This window comes from Tamandua tetradactyla, chromosome 17 (assembly GCF_023851605.1).
Source record: "Tamandua tetradactyla isolate mTamTet1 chromosome 17, mTamTet1.pri, whole genome shotgun sequence".
In the NCBI taxonomy this organism is placed as follows: Eukaryota; Metazoa; Chordata; class Mammalia; order Pilosa; family Myrmecophagidae; genus Tamandua; species Tamandua tetradactyla.
Window position 1 is genome coordinate 66,013,895 of NC_135343.1, and position 17,328 is coordinate 66,031,222.

The 17,328-nt window shown below is 38.1% G+C and overlaps 1 pseudogene across 1 annotated transcript in view; it reads left to right on the forward strand.

Moving 5' to 3' along the window:
• The first annotated feature begins 3,676 nt into the window (after positions 1-3,676).
• Positions 3,677-17,328, forward strand: part of LOC143661222 (immunoglobulin kappa variable 3-15 pseudogene) — a 97,459-nt pseudogene continuing 83,807 nt past the window's right edge. The window contains exon 1 of the transcript XR_013164458.1: positions 3,677-3,761. The product of XR_013164458.1 is annotated as an immunoglobulin kappa variable 3-15 pseudogene (transcript). The remainder of the gene's footprint in view (positions 3,762-17,328) is intronic.

Here is a 17,328-nt window from a genome sequence, read left to right on the forward strand (position 1 = left end):
CAGAAAATTTGTAGAGACAGTACAGAGAATTCCTGTACATCCTCACTCACTTCCTCTTGATGCTAACATCTTGCATAATCATGGTTCATTTGCAAAACTGAGCTCTTTACCTTGGTAAAATAATAATAATTGGAATCCAGACTTTATTCAGATTTAGCCATTTGTTTTCTAATGTATTTTTCCTCTTCTATGATCCAAACCAGCACATGTGGCAAAAGCTTTCCATGAATTTGTTGCAAGAATGTTGTGACATCCTGATTTCTGCTTCTGCAATATTCCTATTTGAAATCAGTAGCACAGTATTTTATTTTTACATGGATATTCTATGTGTTTTTCAACTAATCTCATTATTTTAATATGAACAATTAGATTTGCCTCTTTAGTAACAATTTGTTAAATCATCACATGCACTTATTCATCCAAAAATGAAAATTAGCCCTTTTAACATGGGACTGCAGCTACAATGGGAAGTGAACATTACATAGACCACAACAATTGTTTGGGGACTCTGATGCATGTTAAAGCTGATGCATGTGAATCGACCCTTATAACTCACTTGGTCTGATGTCATATCTGCAAGAGGAACATGTGGTCCAAGTGCTCCCAGGTAAGGGCATGAGGCAGTGAGAGCAAATGCACAGGCAGCAGAGAGGTTCAGGTCTTCTAGGGATGTCCCCAGATCACTCCCTTCTATGACAGATTCTTGCACAGAATTCCTTCAACTGTCTGAGAACATGGCCTTACAGTCAAAGAAGGGACAGATTCTGACCATCTTTAAATCTAATTCTGGTCTTCTTTTTGCTTTCATAGCACAGCATTCAGCCCTGAACATGTGGATGTGGTCTAATGATAGGAAATCATTTGTGGTGAAAAGAGGTGTAAAATACATTGATTCTACTGGAGGAGAGAGAAATCAATATTGCTCAGCAAAGAAGTAAGTCAGACAGTTTCTTCTCTCTGGATTCAGGAATCCTCATCTAATGTGAGATTGATTGATAAACCCATATTAGTTTTTTACCAGTTAATGACCAGTGAGCAGTTCATTATTTCTCAGTGCTGTAGATCAGGAGTCTGGCTGAGCACAGTGTGAAGGGTTCTCTGCTCAAGGACTTAGGAGGATAAAATCTAGGAGTGAGTGAGGCTCTGTTCTTTTCAGAGCTTGGAGTTCTCTTCCAAGCTGATGTGGTTGGACAGAATGAGCTCCCTGGGTCATGCTATTGTGATCCTATTTCCTTGCTGTCTGTGTCTCTCATCTTGTAGAGGCTGCCCTCATTCCCTGCCAGTATGGCCTCTCAACCTCCACAGCCAACATCAGATATTTTCTGCCACATCAAATTCTACTGAGTTTTAGTCTCTGAGCAGTACAAAAATATTTAAAGGGCTCCTGTGAAATAGTCAGACCCACTTGAATAACCTACCATCTTAATGTCAATAGTTTTTATTTCATGTGCAAATAAAGTCCATAAAATCACTTCACAGCCAAATATAATTAGTGTTTGAAGAACTGGGATAAAGTTTGCACATGCCAGCACTCAGGAAACTTGAGGGCCCTCTTAGAACTCTACTTACCACAATTCCCTTTTTACGAAGTATTGTTTTGTCCCAATTTTCTTTTTGGCAGTGGGGAAATTTAAATTAAAAAATCACTATATGATTTTAGAGGAGAGGATAAAAATGTTAGATTCTAAGCTGGCACAGAAAGGATAATCATTCCACACTTCCCATTTCCTCACTGTGCTAACATGCATAGAATGATCTAGAGAGTGTCTGCTAAAAAAAATAATTGATTCTGGCTTGCATTCCATGGTCTCACACTACACTTAATCTAAACCCTCAGCTTTCATCCTCTTTAAGGTTCCCCTAGGATCAGGCCCTTGTCTGCTTTTCACAGTTTTATTTGTCTTTTGTAAACATCCAAGACCACGTCCTGTGCATATTTTGAAGTGTTCTTCCCTGAGCTTTGCAGGCCAACTCCCTACTTCATTCATGCATGAGGTCAACTGTCCATATTCAAACAAGACCTTTCCACACACAATGTTTCATGTGGACCCCTCTGCCTGTCATTCACATGACACCACCTGTTTCATCTCATGTTGCCCATGACTATCTCAAGTTCTTTAATATATGTCAGCATAGGAAAGACATTCTACTGCCTTGAAGCTGGAAACATGACAATTACTAAGTAAAATTCAAATAAAGTGTATATATATATATATATATATATATATATTAACTTCATGGAAATGAAATATATTAATTTCAGGAAAAAAAATGGGGGATGAGGGCAAACATGAAGAAAGTACTGGCATCTTCATAACTCATATATGTGGTGGACCAAGAACACAGTGGACTTTTGAATGAGTAGGAATGTCTTCCTGGTGAATTGAGTCTGTGTCACCCCATTCCTAAATGGCTGGAAATGGCACCCCCACCTATGGTAATGGGCTCATAGGGCGACAACTATGGAAAAATAAATGTATTATTTATTATAATTGGAACAATACATGCCTTAGGATGTTCCACATTAAGGAAACTTCTTGGTGGCAGAAGGGTGTTTGCTTTGCAGGAAAAGTGGAGATCATGATACAGGACAGATTATGCTATGTACATAACTGTTAAACTGTCTCATTTTTTTCAGTCTTCCTCTGATTCTGTTCATGGTGAAGGATGTCCTATGCAATGGACCTGGTTGCACCTTGCCCCATTTCCCCTGTATTAGCAGCTTTGCTACAGGAGGTAAATCACAGAAAAGCAGCATAGGAGAAGCTGCAGAAATATTTGTTTATTGTCTGCCTCTCCCAGATAATTGAAAGGTTCAAGAGGTCAGAGGTTCAGTTTCATTTATTCATAACCCAGTGTTCTGGGCCTGGAAGGGTTTGTATTGATATTTGTATAATTCTATAAATATTTTTGTTTACAGTAAGAATAAATGCAAATCTGCTCTGAGACCTTGGGAGATGGAGCTATTTAATCTATTACCACTAGGTGGGGCAGTTACCCTTTAGGTGTGTGAAGTATTCACAAGTATAGTGACTATTTTATTTGAGAGACTGATTTGAGGAATGGTGACTTGAGAAACTGGTGGACATAAAGGGCAGTGTCAAGGGCAGCTTGTAAGTATCTGGTGATTCATTTTCAGGGACATTATTTGGGTTCAGAGCAATATCAGTGGTCTGGTTTGAGATATCTTGAGGGGATTTGAGCTGTCAAAGAGTTTCAAAAATATATTTAAAATTCAGAATAGACTAAGATACATGAATAATCTGTGCACTAAATCCTCATTCTATCTAATTACATGAATGTATTACACTCAGTTTCTGATACCATATTTTTAAAAGGTCAATTAACTAAGAGATTTTGCACTCACACACAAAAATGTTCCATTACAATATTAAGCATACAAGATGATTATTGGTAGTTTGCATTAAAGTTGATAATTAAATATTTTAAATTTGGCAGTTCTCTAAAGTATGTTAAAAAATAGTTTTCAGTTGATTTCTGGGACATTTGCAGGACTACACTCACATTTCCTGTGGTAATGTTATTTTGTCCCCTCTTTTCCATCATCTGTTTGCACAGCTCACTGCACAGCATGTTTCCCTTTATACCCTGTGCTGATTTGCATAGACTCCTGGGGACATGGCCGCTGCTCAGACTCTATTAATGGGGATTCCCTGGAGATGGGGCTTGAGTGCACCAGATGGTGAGCAAGATGCTGTCACAGTCCCAACTCCTCATTCTCCTGGGGCTCTGGGTCTCAGGTGAGAGCTTTAGAACAGCAATGTCTTTATAAAGCTGGAGAGACAGTTTTCACATGCAGAGTGTACAGACTGTTCCATCTCAACCAGATCTGATTATATATGATAAATGTGGAAAACTACATTTGGATATATAATTTATATATTTGTGATTTATTGTATGATCTTGTTCTTTTCTGCCTGCAGGTGCCAGCGGGGACATCATGATGACCCAGTCTCCAGCCTCTGTGGCTGTGACTCCAGGGGAGACAATCACCATGAGCTGCAAGGCCAGCCAGAGTGTGGGCAGTGAAGTAGACTGGTACCAGCAGAAACCAGGACAGGCTCCCAAACTACTCATCTATCTTGTATCCACCCGGGCATCTGGGGTCCCTGACCGATTCAGTGCCAGTGGATCTGGGACAGATTTCTCTCTCAGAATCAGTGGAGCCCAGGCTGAAGATGTGGCCACTTATTACTGTCAGCAAGATTATAGCACTCCTCCCACAGTGCTTCAGCTTCGAACACAAACCTCCTCTCCCAGCTGTGGGGCACTGAGTCCTGCAGCAGCAGCTGCTCCCTCTCCTCCCGCCTCTTCATATTGAAACTTTCTACATATTCTTAGTCTTCCTGTCCTACAGTTTCCTTCAATGGATTCTGTTTTCCTTGAAGCCTTCCTCATCCTTGTTACTGAAATAGTTATACTCTCCCTCCTTTCTAATTGCACTTTTCATTTCCTTTACTCATTCCTTCAAAGACATTTCTGTAGTTCTAACCACTTGTTAGGACTAGTTTCATTTGAGATACTGAGGCTGTCTGGAGCCTGTAAAGGCAGAGTGAAAGGAGAAGGGAGAAAAGGGGCTGCCTAGTTAGGAGTCTCTCAGGGGGGAAATGTAAGGAGGAAATCCAGGTAAATTGGTATTTAGAATAGTTAGGGTCTGAACATGCCATGTTTTCTGTCTATTCCCTGCAGTTCAAGTTGTTCTTCTCTGCTCTCCCTGGTGTGAAGGTGGTGAGGAGGAGGGAGTCAGTGTGAAAGGGGCATGAAGGAGTGAGGCTGGCAGCTTGGTCCAGGATGGGAAACAGTCTGTTAACAATGAGACAGTGTTTTCATATTTGACAGCACTAAATATCCATCAGGTTTCTTTTCCCTTGAGTATTTATTTTATATTATTGTCTTTACACTTCCATTGTGTCTAGAATATTTTACATGCTTGCATTACATAGTTCATTATTCTATTTTAGTGTTATATTTGTGAATGGATTTGTTATAGTTAATTTTCTCATTAATTTCTCTTTTGTTTTGCAATTATTAAATAATTCTGAGAGTCTACTATATTTGCTTTATAATAATGGTATTAAGCTATTAAAGACATGAGTCTCTCTCTCAGGTTCAAGTTTGAAGATGTTTTACTTTACTAGCTGCCAGAATGCAACACACCAGAAATGGGTTGACTTTTAATAAAAGGTCAAATTTTTAAATTTATTAAAAGCATGTAGTTCTTCAGATGAAAGGCAGAATACTTTGATCTGAAGTTCTTTCTTACATGGGAAGACACAGGGCAATCTCTGCTGGCTTTATTTCCATGTCTCTGGGTTCCAACAACTTTCCCTGGGGTTATTCCTTTATGCATCGCCAAAGGCCTGGGCCAAGCTGCGAGTCTGAGTTGCGGTATGCTGAGCAGCTTGTGTTTTGGAAGCTAACTCCTATTCCTGGGTCTTGAATATGTTTCCCTACATTTTCATCTATAGGCTTTATGGTACTAGGTCTTATATTTAGGTTCTTGACCCACTTTGAATGAATTTTTGTATAGGGTGTAAGGTAAGTGTCCTCTTTCACTCTTTTGGATATTGGTGTCCATTTTGCCCAAGCTGCCAAGTTGACAAGGGGTGACCTGTCATGGTCAGGTACCTACCTCTTTCTGATGTTGCAGCTCTGGAACTCTGGTGGAAAGTGTAAAAGAATCTCAGTCAAACAAGATTTAACTCTCTGTATATTAGGAAAAACAACTTTAGATAACACATAGAAATAGCTGTAATTTCCACAAAGTATTATGTACAATATTGAATGAAATAGGTCTCTGAGATATGTATAATCACAAGGAAACAGTGTGGAGAAGCTGTTTTTGAATTTGCTGGCATAATCCTTGCATCTGTGTTAATTGTTCATTCTGATTGCAGTCACCTGTGGGGCACTGAGTCTCCAGTCTCCCTGGCTGTGGTTCCAGGTCTGAGGGTCACCTTTAGCTGTGAGTCCAGTCCTAGTATTTTATGGAGTCTCAGTCAGAAGAACTACTTAGCCTGGTACTGGCATATGTTAGCTTGTGGGCTGCCAGAATGCAAAATGACTTTTAAAAAGGAGAATTTAATAAGTTACAATTGTACAGTTCTGAACTATAAAAATGTGCAAACTAAGGCCTCCAAGGAAAGATACCTTAATTCAAGGAAGGTTAATGTGTCAGAAACATCTTTGTCACCTGGGTAGTCACATGGCTGGCATCTTTTTTCCCCTTGCTCCTGGGCTCCATTGATTCCAGCCTCTCTTCCTGTATGGGCTCCTCACTTTGCTTCTCCAGGGCTGGTTTTCATGCTTTTGCTTCCTTTGTCTCCTCTAGGGTCTGGCTTGTATAACATCTCATGGTGACATCTCCCAGGCTCCAAACATCTCCAAACATCCATGTCTCTGTTCTCCCAGTGTCACCATCTGTGTCAGCTCAGGACTCTGGCGGCTCTGAAGCCTCTGTCAGTTTTGACTCTTTCCAAATCATTTCCTTTTAAAGCATTCTAGTAAAATAATCAAGATCCTCCTGAAATGTGTGAAGTTACATCTCCCTCTAATCAAAAGTCACTCGAACAATTGGGTGTCTCACAATTCATGGAGATAATCTTACCAAAATATTCCAACCTACAATTTGAATCAACTTTAAGAGAAATGCCTGCTCATATAAGATTGGAATAGGATTCAAGATGGCTTTTCTGGGGATCATAATACTTTCAAACTGGCATACAGCAGAAACCAGGACAGGCCCCAGACTGCTCATCACCTCATAATCCACTGGACATTTGACACCCCTCATGGGTCCCTGGCATTTGAAAACAACAGACATCCTTCTCAGCATCAGTGGGCTCCAGGCTGAAAATGGTCAGATTAATTCTGTCAGAAGCATTATGACTTTCCTGTTGTGATTCACTGTTGAATACAACCTCCTCTTCTGTGCTGCTTGTCAGTGAGTCTCTTATGAAGTAGCTTTTTCCTGTTCACACAGTCCTGGACTTACCTACCTCCTCTATCTGCTTTGGAGGTTGCCCCCTGACTTCTTTCCAAGAAGGTTTTCAGGGTCCAGAGGACATTTAATAAACCAGTCTCTTTAATCCCTTGTGGTAGTCACTGTGGGAAATGCAGTGAAGACCTCTGTTTTAATTTCCTATTGTTCCTGTAACAATTCCCACAAACATTAGAAATGTCTCATTTATAGTTCTGCCAGTCATTAGAGCAAAATGGATCTGACTCAACTAAAATCCTTGTGTGGCAGTGTTCCCTTGTGGTAGCCTCAAGGGGTGAATCTGTTTATTGCCTTCTCCACTTTAGAGACCCCCCCAATTCCCTGACTGGTGCCCCTTCACTGTTCTTCATATTAATGAACACTTCATCTCCCTGACCCTGCTTCTGTTGTCACATGTTTCTCTGACCACAGTCCTGAGAGATTCTTTCCTTTATTTTTTTCATGGGCAGGCACAGAGAATGGAACCTGGGTCTCTAGCATGGCAGGAAAGAATTCTGACACTGAGCCAGAGTTGCAGCACACAGTTCTTTTCTTTTAAGGGCTCATGTGTTTTCACAGGGCCACCCAGATAACCAGGGTAATTTCCCATCTCAATGTCTATGAACTTCATGATATTTTTAAAGTCCTTTTTACCATATATGGTAACAAGTTGCAGACTCAAAATTAGCTTTGACAATGTCTTTGGGGGTTATTAATCTGACTCACAAAACCTTCTGTGTTTCTCACATTGTCAGGACCATTGTCAGTAAATTCTGTACAGATGGATGCACGTGACTGAAGCAAGCAAATTCCATGCAGCCCTGACTTGTTTGAGACCCAATGAGGTTTATACTCTGATGAAACAATATTAAACCTTCCCATTGTAATTCTCTCTCAATCTCTTTCTCTTCCATTTTTCCCTGTCATTTTTTTCCACATCAAAAGATTTCCAAGATTTAATCCTCACCACTTCAGATTAAAATCCCCACCACTGACTCTGTACAACTTCCCACTGTCTCTTCCTACCAGACCCTCTTTCCAGCCAGGACTTTCTGCTCATCATTTTCTGACTATAGCCCTTTGTGGTCCTACTTAGTTCCTTTGCTCAATTCTGTCTTTTTTTCTAAAGACAAAAGAAAGCAAAATCAAAAAGTTGAAAAGTTATTTCTCTCATTCATACTCTTTCTAAAAACTTTTCTCTAATTTGATAAACCTAAGTATACAAATATACTGTTTTAGAGCTGTTATGTACCCCCCAAAATGCACTGTTCTTTTACTCCATTCTTGTGCTGATAAGACCTAATATGGGTTGGAAACTGTCATTAGAATATTTTATTTGAACTGTGAAGGTTTGTCTATAATCCTTCATGGGAGTCCTTTATAAGAGGTAAAAGGTATGTGTGCCACTTTGAATCTATCATCGACCCCAGAAAAGCCATGTCCTCTAATTCTCATTCAATATTCTGGGATGGAAACTTTCTGACTTTTCCCCTGGAATGTGTCTCCACCCATTCAACATGGGGTTCCTTACTGAAGCCTTCAAAAGGGGACTATTTTGGAAAGGGTTTTAGTGCCCACACAGCCAGAGACCTTTGGACAGGAAGGAAAATGGCCCCATGAGAGCTTCATGAAACCAGACCCTGGAGTGAAAGCTACCCAATGTCTCCATGTTTCTGTTTGTCTTTCCTGATGACAAAGAAACTGTGGATATCCTCATTCTTCTTAAACAAAGTAATCTTTCCCGGGATGCCTTATATTGGATATTTCTAATCTTGCATAATCTTGCTTTAATTTGGACATTTTGACAGCCTTAGAACATAATTTAAAGCCTCTCTGTCTCTAGAATATTACATTCTAGCAGTTTGCAAACTTGAACATCAGGTGAATCAGGAGAATAGAGAGAGAAATACACAGTTACATCTTTGATACCATCATTGAAACCAGGACCAATGGAGAAGGACAAGCAGATATCACATGTGTAGTGTCTTGTGACAGAGAAACCCTGAATGCCAGCAGCCTTTCCTCAGAGAAGATTTCTTCCTCTTGATGTCTTAATTTGGACATTTTCATGGACTAGGAACTGTGATTCTGTAACCAAATAGACCCATCAAAATTAACCTATTTCTCTTATATGACTTTCTGGCAGCTTTAGAAAACCAAAATACCATAAATGAGTATAACATGGCCTTGATCCTTAAGGTATGAAATTTATTTTGTACTGTTTTGACACTTGCTAGCTCTGGGAACATTGTTTACTACTTGTGGCTGGATTTTCACATATGTTCAAATGCTGAAATAATTGCTTCTATTTTCTAGGAATCTCATGAACCACAATAAGCCAATACTTGTAAGTGCTTCTAGCAATTACTTGCACCTGGACCACACTTGGGCATTACCATCATTTCCATGCTGCACAAGTGCCTCTTTCTTTCTATTTATTACATCTGCAATTTTTATCAAAATATAAATATATCCTCCAACTTCAGAGTCCTCTTGTTACTGCCTAACATTTTTGTCACCATACTTTGCTTGAACACTCGGCACATTGGTGCTTTTCCACTCACCTCACCTCACAGTGTATTCAGCCATGGATTATTAATTTCTACATTGAACAGTCATGTTCAGTCATTAGCTGGGTTGTCAATACTTTAATATTTGCATAATTATGATAATGACTAATTCTTAAAATATGTTTCAAATACCTGCTTTCTTCCTCATACAAACCAGGTGAAATGAGTTTTATTCTTGTTCCTGATGTTGCTGGGAACTGATTACGTGTTGTAGAGTTGGGTTCTAAATGCCTGTTCACTGACTGGTGAGACAGGCTGCAAAAACAAAATCTTAAAATTTTAATAAAATGCTCATTCTGAAATCCCAATTTGGGGAACATGGGACTGTTTGTATACTTGTGTAAGAGTCATATTTACACAAGTTTCCCAGATGATTCTGATATGCAGCTCATTCTGATCTTTGCGAATGTTGTGCCTTTGAGTTATTTATGCTTTGTGGATGAATTCATTCCTATCAAGGGTAATTTTTTTCTTCTTGCCATTCTGAACAGCACTTTTGTCTTATAAATTTACAGAGAGTACCATCCAGCTAAAAATTTGTCTCAGTTTTTTTAAATTTTCTATTAAAGTGTCAGTAACAGCTGCATTTAAATATATCATGTCAGATTTAAAGATATTTTATTTGTTAATGATTTACTCTCAGCATCTGATACAATTACACTATGAGATCTAAGTGTGGTGAAGAGATCAAACTCTCATAAACATAGCTCAATATGAGAGAGAATATGGTAATCTTTCTTTTGTTCCTGGCCCTTTCCCTTTCCATCATGGGGCAGCTGGTTCCTCCTGGTTGGTGTGTCTGTCCCTGCAGCCTCTTGGCACCCTGTCCAGATGTGCTTTGCTCTGGGCTGTGCACTCCTCAGTGCACAAAGTGGCCGGGTGCACTCAGTGGCTGTAGTGTTAATGTTGGAAGCTGCCAGTTATTTATTTGAAATATACTTTTTGGAGAATATGCTCAGGAGTCCTGCTGCATAACTGTACAAGTAATAGAGGACAGTTTATTATCTTATTATAGGGGTTCCTTTTCTTCCATTTAGTGTAGGTGTATATTGTGACAATATTGCTGTTTGATTACAGTTTGTTTTTAAATTTCATGGCACAATTTGCAGGAGCAATAAGGTAAATAAATAAAAGTGACTTCTAAACAAATAATCACCTACTGAATTTTTGTTTCTCAATAAGGACAAAATGATAAATCTGTTACTTACATAAAACATTCCTAATTACCATCTCTCTTGGGGCTGGACACATGAAGACTAGAAGTCATTCATCTGTGCAAGGATGTTTCATGTATTTCTCAAGGAAAGATTTGTTTTAAGAACACTGGTACCAACAGCAATTTGTCATTTTTATCTGCTGAATAATTAAGTATCACACTGAAGCATGATTTTTCCTTAGATAAAATGAAGGTTCTTCTAAATTTATTTCCTATATCTTTGATTTCATGTTTTCTTTGGGAAATAAGAACTGTAAAGTGACACATCTTTTGCTTGACTTCCTTAGCCAAGAAACAATTTTACAAAGAGTACAATGATGTCTATGTCATATGAATAAACTCATACACTTCCAATGAACATATTTTAACTCTAATGATTTGAATTCTGCTAATGAAATTTTTAGTATCAAAGAAGAGCTTCTGGATTGGATAATGTTAGTTGGGAAGGAGAAGAAGAATTGAATAAGAACTCATACAATGGTTTAATTTTCAAATTCCACAATTGCATTCCAGAATTTTGGGGCTGACAATTCAATTAGATCCTCCTTTACTTTCATTGAATGAAACATTGGGCATCACAGGACTGTTGCCCATCTCTCGTGCCATTCGATTTGCAATGTCCATCCCAGCGGCAGTGTGAATGTTCCTGCATTTGATGCTGCAGATGTTCTGGTTCCCAAGAAAATGTCTATGGTGAGGTGAGTGCTGAAATTTTTTTATTACTAAAGTACAAATCCAGAACTATTACCTAATTTGGAGGTAGGAAAGGAGTGTCAGCAACAAAACTAGGCAGTTCTTCTCCTTATCGATTTTAGGAAAGAGTTTTGCACAAGAGCAAGATTATAGAAATTTAAATGCTTTAAAGCTCTTTATGCATATGAATCTCTGAGAAAATCTTGGTGTCACCCAGGGGCACACTTTTCTGGGTTTGAGACAGCTGCTCTAGATGATGTTTGCTTGGATGAAATGGTCTAATGAGGTGAGAAAAAATAGATGTCAAAGAAGCATATTTTACAAATACTATCAGGTCTCACCTGCAAGGGGAGATGCTGAATGTCTAGTATAAGAGCTATAATGTTACTCCAGAAGGGGGAAGGACGATCTTACATTGTCATTCATGACAGATCCCTTGGTCACATCCAATATTCATCCAAATATACTGAGGAATCCTTCCATGTGCTTTTAAAGTAAGTTTTAATTTTGGAATAATTTTCTTTTCTGTAAAGATGCAGAAACAGTACAATGTTCCTATACAAACTCAACCACTTGCCCCAAAAGGTAACATGTTGTTTGATCATTCCACATTGATCAAACTAAGAAATTTAGATGGGAGAGTCATACTAAATAAAATCCAGACTTTAATCATGCTAATCATTTCTTTTCTTATGTCTTTTTCCTTTTCTAAGATCTAATCCAGGGCATCACATTCAACTTGGTTTTCATGAATTGGTTACAGAAAAATTATGTGATCTTTACAAAAGAATGTCATGGTCACTGCTAATTCAGTGCTCCAATCTTACGTGAATAGCATAATGTTTTATTCTATCCATGAGTATTTTATGAGTTTGTCCACCAATCTCATTACTTCAATGTTACTGATGAGCCCATGCCTCTATGGTAACAATTATCAAACTCATCACATTCATGCATTTACACAGAAGAGGTGGTCACCTTCATGGGATCCTGGAGCCAAGTGAGGAAAGGAGATCCCAGAGACCGTGAATGGGTATCTGAGAACCCTGATGCATGGTAAAGGTGGCTGCATGTGAATGGGCCCTTACACCTCACTCAGTCTGATGATATGTCTGCATTAGGGAGCCTTGTACTGAGTGTCAAAAGTAAGAGCATGTGGCAGTGTGAACTTCCAAGTAAATGTATAAGGGGATGTCATGTAGACTTTTATCCCAAAATAAGAGATTTTGCTAATGTTAACAGAGGATGTATCCAGTAATAAACCTAAGTTTAGAATTATACATTCTAAAAGAAATTGAAGAATAATAGCTTGTTTTTTTTTAAGATGAAAGCAAAAATGCAAGCAGTTATGTGATGTCCCAGGTGGAAGGAAACATCGTCATTGCTACATCTGACATTTCTGCACAATTAAGCAGTATGTTTATGGTCTCTTTGGGATGTTCCCAGCTTACTCCCATCTCTAAAAGAGAGCCCTGCTGAGGACTGTTTCCTTCTTCAGGGGATATGGCCATGAGGACAATCAGAAAGAGACCATGACTATATTAAATGTTAATTCTGCTTTAATTTTCATAACACAGTATTTAATCCAGATTGTGTGGAATGATAACCTATTAGGAAAATATTTGTGGGTGAAATGGGCAGGTAACACATTGCTTCTGAAATAGAAGTGAAATCAAAATCTTGACCAGGGACTAAATGGGATCATTATTTCATCTTTCTGAATTTATAATTATTCTTATAGCATGAGGTACATTAATAATCAAATTTTCTATCGTGTAATAAGCAACTAGAAATATATTAGCTCACAGTGTTACAGGTCAGGAGGCTGCCTGGATACACTGTGGAAGGTTCTCTGCTCAGGGTCTAACAAACCTAAAATCAAGGAGTTAGCAAAGAATTATAGGATTGTAGTCAGAGCTACAATCTTTTCAGACCTGAGAGCATTGAGGCTTGAAAACCCTTCCTGAACACTAAGGAGGAAGTTCCCACTCTGCCTTTGGTGTAAACTCATCCTTTCCACATACATGGGAGAATCCACTCTACTTACCTGAGACACTTGGAGATACAGGCATAATTACCCTAGTGATAAGCAAGGACTCACAGGAATAGCCAGGACCTGGAGAGAACCAACAGAAACTAAGAGACCAAATCCCAGAATTGGCTCCAGAAGAGCTAAGTGAAAGTATCCAGATGTTTGGAGAGAAAGCTACAGGCTTTCTTCTGATCAGGTAACCTCATTCTGATTCTTTAATTTGGACATTTTCATGGTCTTAAGATTCCACCTTGTAGCATAATAAATCCCCTTTAGTAAAGCCAATCCACTTCTGGGATATTGCATTCTGACAGCATTAGCAGGTTGAAACCCAAGCTGCCATGGTTTGATGGAATCATTTCCTTGGGTGGTAGGACTGACATCCATTTTCCTCTTACTGAGGATATAGCAATGGTTCTATCTAATCTTAAAAATAAAGTGAGAAAAGAGAACAATGGAAGAATATCTGACAATTCCAATGCGATTAAAATGTGTGACATGCAAATATGAATACCAAGGGACAAGAAGGAAATTGAAAGGAGAAATATTTGATGAAATAATGGCTGAAAATTGTCCAAAACTAGTGAAAAACATGACATCTCATATCTAGGGAGCTCATAGAACACCAGGAAAGATAAATTTCCTTCAAATACAGCCATATGTATTATATTCAAACTGCAGAGGATCAAAAACAAAGAGAGAAATTTGAAAGACATCAGAGGAATGAAATATCCTAACTTTAGAGAAACAAGGGGATCTATTACATTGGATGTCTATTCATAAACCATGCAAGCAAGTAGAGGTGACTGACATATTTAATGTAAGAGAAAAACATCCATAAAATATAGGATTCTTCATCCAGAATTACCTTTAAAATTGAAGGAGAAATAAAGAGTGTCTCAGACAAACAAAATGTGAAGCATTTGCAACTTTTTCTTATGAGAAATGTTCAGAAATGTCCTTGCTCAGAGAGAAAGGAAATGATGTAGTTTGGAAACTCAGATTTATCTAGAGAAAGGAAAAGTATTTGAGAAGGGATAAATGTAGGCAAAATAGAATATTTTCTGTTTCTTTTTTTAAGTGATATAGTAGATAACAGTTTGTTCTTAATAATAGCAACACTCTTTTGGATAATTTATGGTTAAGTGATATGACACTATGTTATACCATAAAATAATAAAGCAACACATGACAGCACTGCTATAAGAGATAGTGGGAAGAATTGGAATGAGTCTTATGTTACCTGAAGTACATGTGAAGTGTGACAGTGTAGGTTCAAAATGAATATAGATAAGTTGTAAATATATATGGTAAAGTCTAGGAAAACTATTAAAATAATTTTAAAGAGAATTTAATGCTATGCATACGGGTAAGAGAATATCAGATTATATATGACACCAAAAGAAAACCAGAGAAAGCAAGAAATCATGAAGAAATAAAACAAAGTAAAATAAAAACAAAAAATAAAAGGAACAGGAACAATGAATACAAAATTTCTCTTTCAATTTTTCTTTGATGCAGAATTATTTCAGAACATGGAGTTTAACCTCCATATATTAGTGATATTTCCAAATCTACAGTTGTAATTGATTTCCTGATTCACTTCATTATGATCAGAGAAAGCCCATTCTACAATTTCAATCTTTTCAAACATTTTAAGACCTGTTTGTACCCCAGCATGTGGTCTATCCTGGAGAATTTTCCATGAGCACGTAGAAGAATGTTTATAGTGCTGTTTTTGGAGTTAATTTTCTATATATGTCTGTTAGACCTAGTTTATTTATCGTATTATTTAGGTTCTCTTTGTCCTTGTTGATCCTCTGTTTAGACGCGCTATTGCAGAGAGCGGTGCGTTGAAGTCTCCCGCTATGATTGTAGAGAAACGTATCTCTCAACTTCAGTTTGCCAGGGTTCATTTCAAGAATTTGGGCCACCTTGATTAGGTATATACATATTTATGATTTCTATTTCTTCCTGGTGAATTGTCCCTTTTATTAATACATAGTTTCATTCTTTATACTTTATAGAACTTTTGCATTTAAATCCAATTTTTTTTGGTATTAGTATAGCTTTCCCAGGTTTTATTTCATTACTGCTTGTGTGGAATATCATTTTTGGTCCTTACACTTTTAACTTATCTATATGCTTATGTCTAAAGGAGTCACTTTTTAAAAGCCTTTAGTTGGACCTTGCATTTTATCCATTATGGCAAAATGTGTCTTTTTCTTGAGGTGTTTAATCCATTAACAATCAAGGTTAATACAAGGAGTCATCCTTAGTTCAACTCTGTTATCCTTTGGAGTGTATTTGTCAGATCTATTACTTATCTTTCCATTTATCCATTTTTAAGATAAAAAGATGTGCATGTTTGAATCTGTTATGTACCCCAGAAAAGCTACACTATTCTAATCCATTATTGTTGGTAGGATGTTTTGATTACATTGTTTTCATGAGCATAGGACCCGCACAATTCATGGTTGCAGTTAATGACCTTTTCTGGAGTCCTTTAAGAGAGGATAAAAGGCAGAAACATTTTGGAGAGAGCTCAGATGCAGAAATGTTCAAGGAGGCACAAGCAAGGACACACAGAAAGTCAGAGAGAGAAGAGCCAGCAGACATCACTGTGTGCCTTCCCATGTCACAGAGAAATACAGATGCCATCGACCTTTCTTCAGAGTCATGGTATGTTGTCTTTGTCTGGATGCTTTCATTTAGACAATGTTTGGAGTTTAGAACTGTAATCATTGCTTTGAGTTCAGAACTACAATTATTTCCCTGGGAACCAGTTCAAAATTCTCCATATTTTTCTCCAGTTTTTCTCTTTCATTTTAAGTTGCTATGTCTTGTAGTTCACTGATCCTCTCTTTGGCCTCTTCATATTGTCAGTTTTACTTTTACAATATTTTTAAATTCATCCACAGTATTTTTAATTTCCTTAAATCTGCTATTTTATGTATTTTTTGAATTCCTCTTTATGCTCTGCTTGTGCTTGTTGACATCCTTTATCTTTTTAACCTTACTGAAATTAATTAGAAGTTTTGCATGAACATAATTGATTATATGTTCTAAATTCTTTATTTCTTTTAACATTTTAATTCGATCAATTGTCTTACCATATCTTTTTATTTGTTAATGTCCCTTGTAATTTTTCATGCTTTCTAGACACCTGATTGTCTCGATAAGTTTATCTTGAAAATCATTTTCCTCCCTTGTCTAAGATTCTGTTTTTGATTGGGTTCAAGTGGAAGATTTCCTTTTGCTGTATTTCATAGCCTAACAAGAGCCATGGTCCCATGCAGGGAGCGCAGCCCCCTACCAAAAGGCCCTAGAGAAAAGGACAGGAAAGCAGCTGCTCAGACTGCACTTCCCCAGCCTTCTAGGCAGATGGTGCTCTTTGGTCACCTGTCCCTCATAGCCCTGAATAGGTACATTATGTTTTCTGTTCTGACTCCTTTGTTTTTAATGCATATAGGGAAAACAGTCCTGCAATGCCTAGGGTGCCTGTCCAGAAGGGACTAAGGCTGAGGGTCCCTGCCATCTTGCTTTATTTAGCAGCCAATATGTGTGTCAGAACTGTGCCTCCCTCCCTCTTTTCTTGCGGGGAGGGGGCTCCATGCTTCCCTCAGACCACTTCAGCCACACCCTTTGATTTTTGCTATAAAGAAATACCATTTGCTTACACTTTTGAGATAACCTAGTCCAGAATCAAGGAATCAGAAAGTCACTTCTTTCTCCACAAAAAATGTGGTATCCTGGGGCTGACTGCCAGCATCCCTCAGCTCTTGACTCCCCCTTCCAGGATAATGGACACAGCCAC